Consider the following 20,028-nt stretch of genomic DNA (forward strand, 5'->3'; position numbering starts at 1 on the left):
AAACCCAATGGCAAAAACCCCTCTCCAAAAAGAGATAGTTGAAAACCTAGTGAAGGACTAAAGAAGCCTCCAACTAGAGGAATGCCTTAGAAAATAGGAACAAAGAGGAGATCATGAAGAGAATCACTAAAGAATGAAGAAGTCGCAAAATCTCTCAATAGAAAATTGCTAATCTAAAGAAACTCTATGGAAATAGAAGGCTACGAACCAAAAGTGTCTATATGGTAGATGATCCATCTCATCAAAATGCATAGGTAGCTAACCACTACAATTGCCTAGTATATAGGATCAAATACTGAATACATAGCTCACTCCATCGAACCATCGAACCAAGGAAGCATTAGAACAATAGAAGAACCCCCCCTTAATGCAGACAAGGTGAGGTGATAGGCAACTGAGAAAGTGGGCCAAAATCCTCTATAGAAAGAACTAAGAATAGCAAGAGAGAGCAAGAGGTAAAAACACCTATAAAGGCACATGTCACCGACACAGCATGGGGCTAATGTCATGGAAGGGACACTCACTTGACAAAGGAAGAGGGTGCAAAAATGAGAACAACTAATCCCCCATGGCACTTTATAATATAGTGTGAGTACAACTATCTCAAAACAACATTCATGAACCCGAAATGCAAGAGTGGCACTTTATCTCAGTGCATTTGCATAAAGATTCTTACAAATGATATCAAGAATGATCAGAAAGGAAAAAAAGTTGGTACAACAAATAGTACAACTCAAAAGAAAAGATCTCATGCCATGAAAATGATCCTCGGACCTGGAACTCCCAAGATATGCATCATATTGCAAAAAAGAAAAAAACATGATAGAAAGAGCATGGGGCAGAACCTGAAGGAAATTATAGCATTTTTTAAAAGTAAGTAGAACCAACTTTCCAAAAATATTATGTTTTCAAAAAATAGAGATGGGATACACAAGATATGCTTGTCAGAGTGAAAAATAGAACATATAACTTTGACTACAAAAATAGGCAACCAAGCTACATCAAAACCAAAAAATACCTACACCAATGTCTCCATCTCAGAACTAGCTTTCTGGCACTTCTTTCAGATTTGAAAAATACCTCTATATGCTCAAGTTATGGCCAAAAAATTGAGTAGGTCAAAAAGGGACCTAGAGTGTTTACAAGAAGGCTGATGCAGTGTTGACATCATGATGACATCAGCATTTCATTGGATTGAATTTGATAGCCAGCGGGTTGTTGTGGAAAAAAAATACTGCCATGTGACATTCACATGGCAGTATGGCCAATGACTAGGCAACCATGTGGCAGGTGCCAACGTGGCACCGGTGCCACGTAGCATGCATAGGAAATGCCAATTGTGCAAGGTCTACAGAGTAGAGGAGGTGGTCACAAGTGGATGGCCATAGAGTGGTTACCACTGGCAGAGGCATCAGAATAGGGTGGTGTCGCGGGCTGCAGTGGTTGGTTGGAGGCCCACCGCTGACAGCCAGGCCCAAGCGTCGCAACAGTGGTGCAACCTACTATGGCAGTCCCTGGGTTAAGTGCAGAAAGTGTGGTGGTGGTGCTAGGGTGGTAGAGTGATGGTCACTAGGCTAAGTGGTTGCTGTAGTCACTTTTTATTTATTTTTTTATTTTTGTGCAAAATCATCTATACAGGTCCGTATGGACTCCTAGATTAAAAAAAATTTGCCTCCCAGAGCAACTTTGTCCAAAATGGACAAATTTTATATGGATCTTGACTATAATAGGCCTTCTAAACTCAATGGCAGTGTTTGTTTAGGCCCAAAGTTCTCTAGAAAAATGTTCTTCCTCCCGATTGAAGAAAAAATCACAAGCAAACTAGGGTTTGTGTCTCTTAATCATGGCTTCAAAAATCCTTCAACCAAGAAGTAGCAGGGAGGCTCTGATACCATGTAGAAGTTGATGAAAGCCAACTTCCCAGCTTGCCAAGATCATCTACATGCAAATAACCTGCTAAAGAGAAACCAAAGGAGGAAGGGTAGAGCTTGGAGAAACTAAATGGATTGAGAGAACAAATATTGCAACAATGTGAAAATAAAATTGCTATACAATATGATATGATGTAAAATTATAATAGGAAAGCCTTTTTATAAAAGCCTCTAAGAAGCTTGTAGATTAAGCTAGAAAGCATTAGGAGATAAGAATGACAACTAAACTTACATCCATAAAAGGTGGATTATCCTCGATCAAGGTGAGAAGATAAGTATGACTAGATAGGAACAAACTCCCATGTTGTCAACAACTCCTAGATGACAGCTAATAAATAAATGCATTTAACCTAAGTAAACAAGCATAAATAATAATTATTTACTCTAACATGTATCCCTACAAGAAAGAGACCCACTTGGCATGTCATGTATTCAACTTTTTTTGGGTGTTGATGTATTTTAGAGCAAGGTGATCAATAAATAGCACAAACTCTTATGGCACTAAGTAGTGTCTCCAATGGTGTAATGCTTAAACAATGGCATAGAATTCCAAATCATAGGTGGAATAATTTTACCTTGCATCATTGATTTTTTCACTAAAAAAGGCTATAGGTTTAGTCGCTTGACTAAGAACAACGTTTATTCCAATATGGGAGGCATCACACTCTACTTCAAAAACTTTGTCAAAATTTGGAAGTGCAAGTATAGGAGCTATAGTTACCTTCTCCTTCAAAAACTTGAAACTTTCTTCTACATCTGTTGTCCAAGAAAAATCACTTCCCTTTGTGAAATTTGTTATAGGTGCTACAATGCTACTAAAATTCTTGATAAAATTTTGATAGAAAGTGGCTAACCCATGGAAACTCCTTACCTCTATTATGTTTGTAGGAGAAGGCCATTTGAGAATCGCTCTGACCTTCTCTGGGTCCATTTGAATACCATTTCCAGAAATGACAAATCCTAAAAAGGTTAAGCTAGTCTGCATGAATCTACACTTCTTTAAGTTTTCATAGAGTCTCTCTGCTCTTAGTATAGCCAAGATAACTTTTAGGTGTTGTAAATGTTCTTCTTTGTTCTTACTAAAAATCAAGATGCCATCAAAATAAAAAACCACAAACTTACCAATATAAGGTTGTAGTATAGCATTCATCAATTGCATGGATGTGCTTGGTGCATTAGAAAGTCTAAATGGTATAATTGTCCATTCGTACAAACCATCCTTTGTTTTGAAAGATATCTTCCATTCATCCCCTTTTCAAAAACAAATCTGGTGATAACCACTTTGAATAGCAATCTTGCTGAAGTACTCGATACCTACTAATTCATCCATCATGTCCTCGATACAAGGAATAGGAAATTGGTACTTAATAGTAACCTTATTAATTTCTCTACTATCAGTGTACATCCTCCATGTACCATCTTTTTTTGGAGTCAACAATGCTGGTACTATGCATGGGCTCATGCTTTCTCTAACCAAAACCTTTTGCAAGAGTTCTATGACCTGTTTATTTAGCTCTACATGTTGAGTTGGATTCATTCGATAGACTAATTGATTAGTTAGGGTGGCTTCAAGGATAAGATCAATGTGGTGTTGGATATCCCTCTTTGGTGGTAGATCATCTGGTAATCCATCAGGCACAACATCAAAAAATCCTCTAATACCTTTATTGCATTAGATGGTATTGGGTTCTCCTGGTCTTCTTTCCTTTTCACTACCAGGGCATAACAACACCCTGTTATCTTCATTTCCTTGGCAACTTCTTTTGTAGACAACATGGCCTCACTCTTCCTATCATCCTTAAGTGGTAATAGAACCACTTTTGAGTCATCCTTCTAGAATGTGTATGTATTCTTCTTTTCATCATGTGTGACCTTCTTGTCATACTGCCATGGTCTCCCCAATAATATATGACAAGCATCCATAGGGATAACATCACACCATATCTCATCCTTATAAAGCTTTCCTATGGTAAACCTTACTAAACATCTTTTATCAATAGTGACTTCATTTCCTTTCTTAAACCATGCAATACGATAAGGATGAGGGTTCTTTTTGTATCACCTAATCTAGTAGTGTAACATGAATACTAACTATTAAACGGGAGTATTAACAAAATTAAAATAGTTAACACTTAAGATAGGACTAAGGTTATCACCACAAAAGGAAGCAAACCAAGAATGGTAGGCTCCTTATGGTATAACCCATGATGAAGTGGATGTGTCCCTGATGGGAGGGGATGTGTGCTCATGATTGTGCTCAAGCTTCAAGTGAATGGGTGATTATCAAATGTGTGCATGGAAGATGGTTTCAACAATGGAGGTATCGAGGGATTTCAGCATTATGATGGTATTTTGGTAGTTTTTAGGCTCTCAAAATAGAATTATAACTTTGCATGAAAGGTGAATGATATCTTTGAAGGGAGATGGTTCCATTTATAGGCTAAGGGGTAGGGAGATGGATGGTCAGGATGCAAGGATGACAAAATGGTGTGGGAGGGTCAAGATGCACTCAAAAGGGGGCACATGGATTGTTCTTGTTTAGAGCCAATAGGGAAGTGACACTTGTCACAAGGAGATGAGTGTGAGAGGATAGGATAAGGGTTGGTTAAGGGAGTAATGAGGGAGGTTGATTATGTAAGAGGGATGTAAGATTCATAAAGGGGGATGTAAGAGATGTAAGAGTCATAAAGGTTGGAGGGTGAGGGTGAGGATGAGTTTTTTTTATTTTAGCTTGGGTTAGAAAGTCTCAACCCTTTCTTAAAGTTGTGCATATGTTTAGGAGGGGGATTAGGATTAGCTTAGAAAGGGGGCTAGGGTTTAAGTGGTTTAGCTTTGATAGGATGGGTTAGTTAGGTAGCTAAGTGAGGTTAATATGGGTGAATGGGTTGGATTAGGAGTAAAGGTTGGTCTTAGGGATGTTTTAGGAGTTTAGATATTTTATTAAATGATTTATTTAATAAAATGAGGATATGGAATTAAATTAAATAAATTTGAAAATTTATTTAATTTAATAGAGGAATAGGGTTTTAATTGATAAGTTTATTTTGGGTTATCATTTGATTTTATCAATTGGACTATAGTTAATTTAATTAATTAATTAACTAGGGGGTGATGATTAATTAATTAAATAATAAATATTTAATTAATAATGTCCTAGGAGATGACTAAATATGATTACCTATTTGTGTAATCAAATTTAGGTGTCTACACTTTTCACATTGTAAACCTAGTTTCTCTACCATTTCTCTAGACACTATATTCTCATAACTACCCCTATCAATAATAACTTAACATACCTTTCCACCTGAAGTGCACCTAGTTCTAAAGATTTTGGTTTGCAGCCATGAATTGTCAGAGTTATTTGTAGGAGTTTCATCCTTCTCTCATATGATCATTGATCTCCTCATCATGATATTTTCTCCTACATCTAGTGAGATTTCTTTCTTCTCTTCTTCTGTCTGCATTAGGTTCATACTAGTTTGTCCTCCTTGCATTCTTTCTAGCATGGTATAGTTTGAGCATTTGAAATCCCTGTGTCCTTCCTCTCCACATCTAAAGAAAATAAAAGGCCTTCTTTGATTTTCCCATCCTCTTTCGCTACCATAGCCTCATCCTCTTTGAAAACCCTTTCCTCTTTCTAGGTTTTGAGGTGTTGGGTATCTATTGGTTTATCAAATCTCGAGGATGAGTCTCCTCGACCATAATTGGCCTCTTTGTCCTCCTCTATTCCTCTAGTTATATTGTCTATTATGTTTCTCTTTAGCCTTTAGAGGCAACTGATAGGCCTCTTCCATACTATTCACACGGTACATGCTCAACTCATCTTGGATGAAGAATTTTAAACCATTTATATACCTATTTTCCATCTGCTCATCATCTTCTTGATGTTCTATATGCATGGACAACTTATCAAATTCATTTTTGTATTCTTGCACAGAAGATTGGTTCTGCTTCAGATTTTGGAACCTATGAAAGAGAGCATGAGAATAATCTATAGGCAAGAATTTTTCCCTCAATTTCTTTTCCATCTTACTTGGAATGTCTTGATCTTGTCCTTGTTTTTCTTCACCTACTCCTTTTGGAGATGATCCCACTAGATCATGGAATGACCTTTTAATTTCGTGCATGCAAACTTCATCTACTTTTCCTTTGTCATAGGCTTCCAGTCAAAAAATTTACTCATTTCATTTAACCAATCTATTAATTCTTCTATTTTAAGGCTACCAGCATAGTCTAAGACTTCAATTTTGATACCATCATTCTTTCCTTCTAAAGCCCTTAGGACTCTATCTTCATAGCTCATCCATGCTAACTCCTCAGCTTCATCTTCTACATTTCCCTCCGTTCGATTACTGCTTCCTTCGTCTGTTTCTTCCTTCAATACATTATCATTTTTTGTTCTTTGATTATCAACTCTTTTAGTAAGCTCCTTAATCTTCCTTTGCAAGTCCACTATGATTCTTTGAAATTGGGCAATGGCTCCTCTTCCTCTTCCTCTCCCAGCCATCTTGTGGCTCTAATACCAAATGTTGTAGCACACTGATCTCAATTCACAAAAAACTTAATAATTCATAACAAAACCCAATATAGATTCAAACTCTAAATTGGTCATTACTAAAAATTGCTTCTACATGGATCTCTAACTCCAATAAATAACAACTGACTCTCAAAAGAGAAAACAAGAAATTTTCAAATTTGGCAAATTTCAACAACTAGAAAAATATGCAATTTTTGGTAACTTCAAAAAAACCTCAAAATTAAAATCCAAAGTTTCCTATATCTACCCTTTAAATCAAAAAGTTGAATTGCCAACTAATCTTTGAAATTTAGAAAGAAATTTTGAAGTTATTACAAAGCAAAAAAAAATTAAAAAGTTTAAGATATTTTAAAACTAAAATTCAGAGGTGGAGATGGAATTTCTAGCTCTCAAAAAATAAATCGAAATGACCCCAACAGAGCTGGCCTAATTGGAATCTACCTCAACTATAGATTTTGAAAAAAACCCAGAAATATCTAAGAAAACCCAAATCTGAGTCAAAAGTTATGACTCTCTGGACTCCCTGCATTAGTGAGTGATGATCAATAGAATGGTGGATATGAAATACAAAGGTATTGAGTATCTTAGCAGCAGAACATATTTTATTTGTGTAGTTAAGTTAATGTCTTAGATGGTCAACATAATTATAATAACAAATGTGTTTTTCTCAATTCAACATGAAAAGAGCTATGAAATAAATATTAAAATTTCTCTTAAATCACATGCAATGAGTTTGATTTACCATAAACATGAGTTCAATATAAATCACTCAAGAACAAGGATGAAACATTTTTAACTTCTAATCCAAACACCCATGAATGTTATTTTCTTCATGGTACAAAAACTCAATTCCATTCTTCATTTAGTATCTCCGCTAATGTAATGTGACTAGGTTATATTAGTAATTAAATTATTAGCATAATGTTTGGCATGATCATGAGAAAGCTATGCATTGATGCTCGATCTTTTTTATCTTTTTATATCTTTTTATTTTTAAAATTGATCAAATTTGTTTACAAAATAAAATAGAAGTTCAAGAAGAAATGGAAAAGAGGAAGAGAAATAATTCAAGATGGTTGATCTATATTTTTGCTTCTTATTGAAAGATCGTACATATAATATAGTAGATATGCAATGATATTTATAACCCTCCTACATGAGTTATCTACATTACAATCATAAAAAAGAACCATTTTTTAAAAAAATCAATTGATAGCATCTAATTTAATTAAAACAAAAGAAAGATCGTGAATATTACAACTTATAAATATTATTCAAAGGTCTTGGCATTCCACCATATAAGAAATAGACTTATAGAGCTATGGTCTTGATAACATATTAGGTTGTATATATGTATACATCATCAACTATGAAATCAAAATCATATTTATAAGAATTTTTTAAAGAAAATCCTCATGTGTCTACCTTCAAGTCTTCTAGGGCCCCTATGCCACATTTAACTATAATTCTATATTTTTTATTGTTATATAAAAATGTAAAAAATTAGCTCAACTCAACTAGAACTTTAAGTGTATAATTATTTGGGAACTTCTTTCAATATAAACTAGCATGAATATCTAGTATCACTTCATAAAATCTCTTTTATTCTCATTTTCAAGGGTTTTCTTTCTTCAATCTATCTAGTTTCCTATTAGTAGTTCTTCTATATACACTGGGTTTCACTCTTTGGAATTTTTATTTTAAATATATATAGTAAACTCTCACAAATCCTTTATAGCTAAAATCTACTGTAAATCTCTTTATTCCATTCTCATTTTGCTCTTCATTACCTCCCACCCTCTTATCGAGTTCATCCCTTTCACTCTCTTAACTAAGATTTACTTTACAAATATTCCATAATCATAGATCCTAAAATGTGTCCTTCCATATCTCCTAGTTGTAGACTGGTATCCCAAACCTCTCCCTTTAAATTCATTTCTCATATTATCTCTATAATACCCCTCACTATACATAACTTGAACAAATATTATATTTTAATTAACCCCCTCAAGGTTTCTAGTGACAACATTTACACACACACAAAATAATCTCACCTAAGGGGAAAACACTCTAAAAATTATGTAGTACAAGTTTAAGATATTCCCTCCAAAGAAAATAAGCGAGGAAATTCCCTAACGCTTATAGCCTAGTCTGATTTTCCTACTAACTTAAGAGATTGAAAGTTTGAATTGGTGTCTCCATTTAGAAAATTAAGATGTATTAAAAAATGGTCCTAACCAAAATAAGTTTTGGCTAAAACATTTCACGTTGGAGAAAAAACACAAACTCTTTATCATGCCTCATTTATCCCATTTTCTCTTTACAAAAGTTCACTCATTACATGTGTTTAAAGCTTTTGTGCAAACTTCTTTAATAATAAATTATATGTGTCATCCAATTTATTTCTTTAATTTTAATATTTTTTAATTGAAATGGAAAAAGAATCTAGTTTAAAATTAATGTACAAAAATATAAACTATGTATGTGTATGTGTATGTGTATGTGTATGTGTATGTGTATGTGTATGTGTATGTGTATGTGTATGTGTACGTGTATGTGTATGTGTATGTGTATGTGTATGTGTATGTATATGTGTATGAGTATGTGTATGTGTATGTGTATGTGTATGCATACGTGTATGTGTATGTGTAGGTGTACATGTACATGTACATGTACGTGTATGTGTATGTCTATGTGTACGTGTACGTGTATGTGTATGTGTATGTGTATGTGTATGTGTATGTGTCTGTGTCTGTGTCTGTGTCTGTGTCTGTGTCTGTGTGTATGTGCATGTGCCTCTCTGTGTGTATGTTCATGTGCATGTTTTTAGGGTTAAACCACGGACAAAAATAAAAATTACATTCAAATATAACCAATATCAAAAAATAATAGATCACATAGAAAAGAACACAAGACACCAAGATTTAACATGGTTCACCCAATCCCTGGGCTACGTCCACCAAACAACAAGTCTGATATTATTATGATCTAGTCATTACAACCTGATTACAATCTATAATCCCTTACAACTCATTACCACCACAAGAACCAATTTTCACATCACAACTACGAAACAATCCCTAACCCTAAGCCTTTTTATACAAGTATTTTTATTGCTTTAGGGTTACAATTAATAATTACATGGCTTACAGTACTTCCCTGATCAGTCACCACAATCTAACAATCTCCCACTTGGGAATTGATCAGGCTCCACACTAAACAACAATTTCCCACTTGGAGACTAATCTTGTAGCTATTTCGCTACTCCATGAGACTCCCACTAGATCAAATCACCTGAGACTTTATTGTTCTTTTAATCATGTTTAGTCTAGAAGACCAACTAAAGTTGAAGAGGAGTTCATCTTCTCAATTGTTACTACCTTTGTCAACATATTTGTTGGATTGTTAGCTGTATGTATCTTATTAGCTTTAACTACCCATCCTCCAAAACTAATCAAATGAAATGGTATCACAATTGTATGTATTTGGTCTTTTAATGTAGAGCTGAATTCTTAGCAAGATGAATGGCACTCTGACTATCTATAAACAAATAATTATCCTTCTCAGGATGTCCCAATTCTTCTAAGAAGAATTGAAGCCATGTCATCTCCTTGGTTGATGTTGTAGCAACAACATACTCTACCTCTGTAGTGGATAGAGCATTAATCTTTTGTAACCTAGAAACCCAACTCACATCTGCCCCACCAATAGTACTCTACCTGGTATCAATATCCCCTGCCAAATTTGAGTCAACATAGCCCTATAAATTATTTTTAGAGCCCCCAAAGTGTTAACACTTATTGGATGTTCCTCTCAAACATCTGAGAATCCATTTGACTGCATTCCAATGCTCAATTCCTGGATGACTCATATACATGCTAACAACTCCCACTGCATGTGCAATATCTATCCTAGTACATACCATAGCATACATCAAGCTTCCTACACCTGAAGCACAGGGTACCTTGGACATCTTATCCTCCTCTTCTTGTGTCTTGAGACACATCTCCTTAGTCAACTTCAAATGTGTAGGCATACTTCCAGTCCCCCAATTTTAAGCTTCCAAACTAACCCATCAAGTAAATCTTTTGTTGGTTCATTTTTTTGATTGTGATGTTGTAGGATTCATCTTGTAAGAAGATAGTATTTGGTGAAAGCATTGAATTTGAATCCTAATCCTCAAGTTTAAATGTTCAAAGCTTTACATGCAATTGGTTCGGAATCAAATTCAATGTTCAAATTCTGAACAGTTTCAAAGATTATGAACTCCAAGCCCAGCTTCATAAGTACGAGTTATATGTTTAGATAATAAGATCATCATTATGAAGGTTCCAGTTTGAAGTTCAGAAGTTGCCATTTTAGAGGTTCATGCAGAATTAATGGTTCAAGAAAAGCCTATAGTTTAAGTTCAAAATGCATATTTCAAGACATAGTCTCAATTCAAGTTTGAGAAGACTAATTATGAAGTCAAATTGAATAATTTGGAGGCACACCATTAAAACTTTAAAGTTTGGGATAATCCATTATTGGTTTCATCATACAAATTTGTTTGAAAGTATGCCATTGATTAAAAGAATCATTATCAATATCAATTTCATGTTCATCTTGCTTGATGAATCAACTCGGATATACATGATCTTTGGATTGTGTGTTTCAAGAAAAGGGATATATTATAAGAAACACAAGTACCATATAAACAATTTGGTTTGAACATAGGCATTTAGATATATCTCATAATTTGAATCATTTGAAGAAACTTGATTATGGATGTCACTGGAATGCCTACTCGTTGAATATCCTATTGTTATGGAAGGGCAAATAGTGACATCTAGATTCACCTCATCTCCATACAAATTCCAAAGTATACATGTGGAACCCAATTGATCGTATGAAAGGGGAAGTCTACAAATCTTAAAGACATTGCTAGCCTGCAGGTGTGGAAGATTTATGTCTGAGTTTGTGCTTCATAAGAGATGTCTATAGCCAGTGGAGATATGGATGAATCAAAGAACTTCTACCAAAATCATGTTTGAAGTTGAGGATAGTCATTTAAGAAGTGGCATCAGCATTTGGTTAAAGTGTTTGACCAAATGTCGATGACCTCCATCGGGTAGCAGGTAATATTGGAGCAGATGGTATATCATAGTTCACAAGGATGGTTCAGTAGCTGAATTTTGGGACTTTTGCAAGCAAAACGGATTTCAAGGTTTATTAAGGATTTGGCCAAAGCCAACACTTGAAGCATGGAAACTTATTGCATCATATGCTAGTTTTGAAGCAGCACTTCAGTTGCTTTTACTTGGTAAAAAAAAGTAAAGGTTTCTGTCTCTCCTTTCCAATTTACAAGGTAAATGGAGTGCTTGCTTATTTTGTCACGTTGGTAACTTATATCGCTATTTGGTGGCTGGGATTGTTCAATCCTACAATTGTCTATGATCACTTGAGGGGGATATTCATAGCAGTTTTATATTTTGTATCCTCCTTTATATTAAAGGACATGTTGCACCATCTTCAACTGATTCAGGCTCTTCAGGGAATATTATTATTGATTTCTACTGGGGAATGGAGCTGTATTCTCGAATTGGTAAAAGCTTTGACATCAAATTCTTTACAAATTATCGGTTTAGAATATTGGTTTGGGCAGTTCTTGTTGTAACATACTACATAAAACAGTATGAAGAGTATGGCAGAATAGCTGATTCTATGTTAGTCAACGGCATATCAATGTTAGTGTACATAACAAAGTTATTTTGGTGGGAGTTTGGGTACTCGAGTACCATGGATATCACTCATAACCAAGCTGGCTTTTACATTTATTGATGTTGTCTAGTTTGGGTTTCATCTATTTATACGTCTCCAGCAATGTATCTTGTATGCAATTCCATCAATTTGGGTCTTCATCTGTCCCTTGCCATACTTATTGCTGGCATTGTATGCATATACATCAATTATGACTATGACAGGCAAAGGAATTTGTTTCACAAAACAAATGGTAACTGCTTAATCTGGATGAAGCCACCATTAAAGATAAAGGCTCATTACGAAACTACTAGTGGTGAGACAAGGCATAGCCTTCTCCTGATGGGGTATCTCTCGGCATTTTCATTATGTGCTAGAAATCCTAGCAGCATTTTTCTAGACATTGTCGAGAATCTTTAATTATTTTCTTCCCCACTTCTATGTTATCTTCTTAACTATCCTTCTATTTGATTGAGCCCAAAGAGATGATCATCGTTCGCCAAGAGGAAAGTAAGAGAAAAATGGTTGCTGAAATCTCCATTCTGATGTTGCTAGCTGATGTTTCCAATTGACATGCTTGTATCCATGCAATATACAATGGGGCATGCAAATTAACACTTCCTATGAAGGATCTGTGGTTGGAAATATATATTATAGATGCAGTATTGGTTTTCTTTGTCATACCGTTTGCCATGTTTTATTATGATGGAGAATTTGAAAAGACAAATAGGAAAAGGGGAATTATAAAGAAGCAGTTATGAAACCAAAGGTCATCATGCGAGAACTGAAAGGTCATTGGAGGGAAACCAAACAGGGGCTGAAGGAGATTATTTATTGCAAATCTTTTCCTAAAATAGGAGGTTCGGCCTTTTCTAGATACAGTCAGAGAGCTGGAGTAGGAGGGGGGAAAATTGTTGATGTATTAGACTTAATATTGTAGAGCCAATAAAGAGGATTTTATGTCAATGATTTTCTGTTCCATTTAATTAGTCATTGCTTGTATGTGTCTTTCTTTTTTCGAATTACAGAAGGAGAGAAGAGATGTTTTATTCTTTTGTCATGAGGATACAAATTAACCACAGTAAGAAGTGCTTTGGGGTATTCAGAGAAAGATTCATTAGAAGTATTTAATCATCTCATTTATTTATTTTGTTAGTGTTTTTTATAGGTTAATTAAATGTTGAGTGTATGGATTCATAAGAATTGTGAGTTCTATCACTTGGTTTATAGATTAGAAAGTTTTCCTTGCCTAGATTAAGTCCTGTTTAGGCTTAATTCAGTTTGCCTCTTCTGCTCTTGGGTTAAGAGCATACCGCATGTTAGTTTACGAGAGAAACATAATTCCTTGAACATTATTCACATAGGGAGTTGTATTTTAATTCAGAGGGAAACTAGTTATTCTCAAAAATAGTTTCCCAATTGTTGTGTAAAGTTGTTCTTCATTACAAATTGGGCAAATTAAAAGGAGAATAAGAAGAAGAACAATCTGTTTACCAACAAAATGACCAAGTAAAGGTGTGCTAACAGCTTTAGCATTCTACATAGAGAACCGTTGCAACACCTTCTCCACATAATTAGCCTAAGATTACATCAATGTTCTATTCTTCCTATCTCTACAAATCTTCATACCAAGGATTTGTTTTGCTACCCCCAAATCCTTCATAGCAGATGCATGTGCTAACTGGCATTTTAGCCCCTTAGTATGATCCATGTTAGACTCAGCTACAAGCATATCATCAACATATAAACATAAAATAATGTAGCTATCACCATTCAACCTCTTAAAATAAACACAATGATCTAAATGACACCTGTGATATCCATGCTCATGCATAAAATTGTCAAATTTTAGATACCATTGCCAAGGTGCTTGTTTCAAGCCATATAAACTTTTCTTCAGTTTGCACACTAAGTTCTCCTTAACTTTGACCTCAAATCCCTATGGCTGAGCCATATATATCTCTTCATCCAAAAAACCATGAAGGAAGGCTATTTTAACATCAAGCTACTCTAAATGCAAATCTTTAGTAGCCATAATACTTAAAACAGTACGGGTAGAAGTCATCTTAACAACGGAAGAAAATATCTCATCAAAATCAATGCCCTTTTTCTATGCAAATCCTTTTACAACTAACCTAGCTTTAAATCTTTTCTTACCTCCATCCTCTTCTTTTAACCTATAAACCCACTTATTTTGTAAAGCCCTTTTACCTGCAGGCAACTTGCATAAATCCCATGTCTTGTTCTTCAGCAAAGAGTCCATTTCATCTTTCATTATAGACTCCCATTGAATCTTAGTATCCACCTGCACAGCTTCATCATAACATTCAGGTTCACCAGCATCGATAAGTAAAATTGAATACAAAGAGGAAGAGAATCTTTTTGGAGGTCTAATTTTCCTTGTTGACCATCTAACATTCACTGATGTGTGTGGTATTCATTGTTGCAGTTGTTGCACATCATGAGGAATGGCTAGAACATCAGCTTTTGGAGTATCATCTAGCACTACATAATCATCTTCTTTCTTCTCATGTTGCTACAATAGATATTTGTACAACACTTTCTCATTGAATATGACATCCCTTCTTTTTTACAATTTTATGATTTTCAAAATCCTAAAGCCTATAACCAAATTTATTAATGCCATATCCAACAAATACACATTTATTTGACTTAGCTTCTAGCTTGGTTCTACCTTCTGAATCTATATGAGCAAATGCTTCACAACCGAAGGTTTTGAGAAAAGAATAACTCACCTTCTTACTAGTCCATGCTTCCTCTAGAATACCACAACTCAAAGGAGTAGAGAGACCTCTATTAATCAAATATATAGAAGTATTGACAGCCTCCACCCACATGTGTAAGGGCAACCAAGCATGCAACCTCATGCTCCTTACGCACTCCATTATAATCTTGTTCATGCATTCAGCCACTCTATTTTTCTGTGGAGTCCTTGGAATAGTTTTATATCTAGGAATACCATTAGTGGAGCAATAATCTTCAAATTCATGACTGTAATACTCAGCACCATTATCAAATCTAAGACATTTTAATTTCTTATCAATCTCATTTTCAACCAAGCATTTCCATTTCTTAAAAGTTTGAAATACATCAGGTTTTTGTCTAAGGAAATAAACTCATACTTTTCTAGTGGCGTCATCAATAAATGTAACATAATAATGAGAGCCACCAAGGGAAGATACTTGAGCCAGTCCCCATAAATCAGTATGCACAAGCTCTAATTTCTCCTTTTTGTTTTCCTTTCCAATCTTCACAAAACTAACTCTCTTTTGTTTTCCATACACACAACTTTCACAGAAATCCATATTTACACATTTTAGACCTGGTAAAATTTTCTTTGAATGAAGTTCTTTCATACCTTTCTCACTCATGTGCCCAAGTCTATTATACCATGGCTTTGTATCAAAATTTACAGTAGCTATTTGTTAACCCTACTCAACTACAACAACTATTCCTAAGCATTCATTTTTCTCTGAAACAATTAAAGTAGAAGGAACAATATGACCTATACAAAGATATAAGGTGCCTACTTTCACACCTTTTGCTACTACAAGGGAACTTTTTCAAACTTTCCAGTTGTTATCATTAAAATTAACTACACAACCTTCATCACCAGGTTTCCCTACTAAAATTAAATTCCTACTTAGCCTTGGAACATTTATTACCTCATGTAGTAGCCAATGATTCCCATTCTGCAACTTAATCTTAACTTTTTCCTTTCCAACAATCTAACAAGGTGCATTATCTCCCAAATAAACAAGTCCAAAATACCCTTGGACATAATCAATGAAATAACCTCTATGAGGTGTAGCATGAAATGAAGCATCAGAATCTAAAACCCATGAATCATCAACACTTTCTAAAGACATAAGCAAAGAATCCTCTTCGGATTTGTTACTTACCAGATTTTCCTCCTTGTCTCCATCTGGTTTATCTCTTTCATTTTTCTTTCGATTCCAACAATCTTTCTTTTGGTGCCTTGGTTTCTCACAGCACCAGTAGTCGTTTGATCCTCTTGATTGAGACCTCCTCCCCTTTGACTTTCCTCTTGATTTCCTACAATTTTCAAAATCACTTCATCTCTTACTCATTCTACCCCTGCTTTGTGCATTCAAAGCACTTCCTAATGTAGATCCACCTAAGGTTTTCCTACTAATTTCCTCACTCAAAAAAACATCGATCACATCATCATATTTTAGGGTACTAGATCCAAGAACAAAATTACTCACAACCATTACCAAGCCATTCTAGCTTTCAGGCAAAGAACACAAAATCAAGAGAGCCCTAATTTCTTCATCAAAATTGATACCCAAATAAGATAACTAACTAGTAATAGTATTAAACTCATTTAAATGATCTGCAACAGATCCACCCTCTACCATTTTCATATTAAATAAATGCTTCATAAGATATACATTGTTTGAAGCGAAAGGCTTGTCATACACTTTCGCTAGGGTTTGCATCCATTCTTCTGTTGTCTTTGCTTTTGTAATATTAAATGCCACTGATGGTGCCAAGCATAATCAAATGCTTCCAAGTGCCTTTTTGTCTAAAATATCTCATTCATCATTTGACATAGATCCCTAATTCTTGGCTTTGTCTTCCAACAGCTTCCATAAATCCTTCTGATAAAGATAGTCTTCCATTTGCATCTTCCATAACTAGAAGTTTTTCCCATTAAACCTTTCAACACTTAACTTGCTTGTGTCTACCATCACTCCCACTCAACCATAAGACTCTCACTCAACCATGAGAATTTCCTACAAAGGATAACTGAAAAAAAACCTTGCTCTAATACCACTTGTTAGGATTAAACTACAAGCAAAAATAACAATTACATGCAAATATAACCAATATCCGAAAATAATAGATCACATAGAAAAGAACACAAGACACTAAGATTTAACATGGTTCACCCAATCCCTAGGCTACGTCCACCAAACAGCAAGTCTCATATTATTATGATCTAGTAATTACAACCTAATTACAAATAGTAATGCCTTATAGCTCAATACCACCACAAGAACCAATTTTTGCATCACAACTATGGAAAAATCCCTAACCCTAAGCCCTTTTATACAAGTATTTTTTATCACTTTAGGGTTACAATCAATAATTACATGTCAGTCAAAAATCTCAATAAAATAGGGCCCGAACCTTGGTGAGGAATTATGCAGTATGTACAATACTTCCCTAATTAGTGACCACAATCTAACAATCTCCCACTTGGAGACTGATTAGGCTCCACACTAAACAACACATGTGCATGTGTGTGTGTGTGTGTGTGTGTGTGTGTGTGTGTGTAAACACAAATATACATATACATATTCAAAAATACATATTTATGTGTAGATACACAACATACTACACATATGCATTCATTTATAAACATATATGTGTGAATGCATCATGTTGGTGAAATTAAGTATTCGCTCATTACACTTCATTTGAGATTATTTAGGATAATACATTGCATAGTAGTTTTCCATTAATATGCATGGGAGTTTGTACCTCAAATAAGCACATGATGTTGGAAGTTCCACTCTAGTTGGTGATAGTTGTTATCTCAATCGACCTTTAGTGCATATATCACATTCTCATTCTCATCATTGTGCATACCTCATTGCACCTTATTCCCTAAAAGGTGCATAACCTAGAAGCATATTTCTAATTTCTAGTTTTTGGCCACAATTGTTCTAAAATATTGAAGCACTTAAACATTGAATCTTTTAAAATTCTAGTAACTTATAATTTCGTACTTCAAGCCTAGTGTTCAAATACATAATTTATTATAATACCCAAACAATACAAATTGATTTGTAATTGGCATGTATAAAATAACTAAAAATCACTTTTTGAAGACCATGCTATAAATGTGTACAACTACCATATTTTAACCTAAATGAAAGTATTTTTAATATTTATTTTTGAAAGAAAAATAGTTTTCATAATTCTAAAAATTGATAAAGTTTGATTTCTTATATTTTTTAAATATTTTTCTATTATTATTTTATGTCCCGATTGTTCTTTTGAAAACCACTAATGTGTGGCCACCATTATTAGACCTTAACCTAGCATATTTTAAAAATAAACCATTGCAAAAATAATTGTGTGTAGATTGATGTCATATAATATAAAAAATTATTGAAATATTAAAAATATGTAAACGTTATATTTCAAATTGATCAACTAATTTCATTAAAATTTAATTGAAGAATATTTTTAAAATGTAGTCTTAAATTTACATATTTGAGATATGGACATTTTCATCTTGTAATGACCTAAAAATTAAGCACTTGCTTTTTACTTTTTTTGGGAGCATTTTGAGCCTACTCTAGTGTGTTTGTTATATCAAGATCTCATATTGCACTTAAATGCATATTTATATCAAATAAAGGTCCTCCTTCCTTCAACTCCAAGTTGGCTCTAGCTTCTATGCATGATTTTCTGGTTTTCATACAATCACATAATTTATCTTCTACCTAGGAGCTAGATATGCATTTTTTAATATCAAGGTTGGTCATAATATCTTGGAAGGTTGTATTTTTAGCCCACTTATTAGCACACTCCCTAACACCTTGGGAAGATTATGAGGTAGCAATACCTAGACTAGGTCGACCAAGTCCACCTTGTCTAAGACTGGGTTGGCCAAGTAAGCCTTGTCTTGGTGTTTGGAGCCTAAAATTGGCCTAGAGACCAATGGTAGGATTTTATTCAAAGGTTTGAAATTACAATTTTCCTTGATGAAATTTGAGCCCCAAAATGTATATAAAATGACACCTCTTCATCTCATTTTCCAATCCTACTATTATGTAATCATTATCAAGAAATCTATTGTGCATACAAGACACCCAAGTGAAAGAAAGAAACCATTAGTGAAGGCATCCATTATAAAGCATTTAAGCCCATAAACAATTTGAGTGAAAGGAAACCATCAAGAATTCAATCCCATAAATAATTCAAGTGAAAGGTATTTCCTTTCATATTTCTACTTATTTTTCCCTTTGGAGGCCAAGAAATGGAGTTTGACATCAAGGAACGCGATCTAAATTCATCCATCAAGTCATCTTCTTCTCTCTCTTCCTCAATCTAATATTGTGACAAATTAAAATATCTATTACATAAGGTTTTTTATTATGTGATTCTTTTTTGTTTTTATCTTGATTCAAATCTATTGCATCAACATATGTAATCACATTCTAAGAAATAATTACATCTACAAGGTATGATAAACTCCATTATTTAGATCTAATATTTGCTACATGGCAACATTTATTCCATGAAATTTATTTCATTTAAGGTTGATTCCTAAAAAAGGGTTTTACTGAGGAATACCCCTCCCCTCAACCTTCTTCCCCTTCTTTTCTATGTGTAGGAACATGTTGTAGTGTTGTAGATCTAGACTCCAAAGTCTCAGACACAATTGTGGGCCTTAGGGAAATTTTATTAGATTTGGACCTACATGAACTAAGTCAACTTTTTTGAGATTTTTGAATGAAAGCATTAGCAATTTTTTGAAATGATTCAATGGAATAAGGAGGAAAAGATCAACACCATTGTAAGGCCTTGTCTCTAAATGTTATAGGAAAACAATTAGTCACTTTTTAATGATCATGAGAGAACTACTATAAAAGGATTGAAATATTTTCATGAGGCAAGGGGTCACCTTTTCTATTATAAATTTTCAAATGAGGTATTTTCATGTGTTGAGGGTGATGATGTGAATGATATCAAGAGACAAAGGACTAGAAATATCACAATTGGGGATATTTAATTTGGATTAGGTCATTGAAGCAATTT

General features: G+C 34.3%; 1 pseudogene; it reads left to right on the plus strand.

Annotated features, from left to right (window-relative positions):
* The window catches only part of LOC149580620 (7-dehydrocholesterol reductase pseudogene), a 158,902-nt pseudogene extending 146,181 nt beyond the window's left edge, over positions 1–12,721 (plus strand).
* The last annotated feature ends 7,307 nt before the right edge of the window (positions 12,722–20,028 follow it).

The sequence above is a fragment of the Cupressus sempervirens genome, chromosome 1, assembly GCF_028749045.1.
Source record: "Cupressus sempervirens isolate cs-2001-9-10 chromosome 1, ASM2874904v1, whole genome shotgun sequence".
NCBI lineage: Eukaryota > Viridiplantae > Streptophyta > Pinopsida > Cupressales > Cupressaceae > Cupressus > Cupressus sempervirens.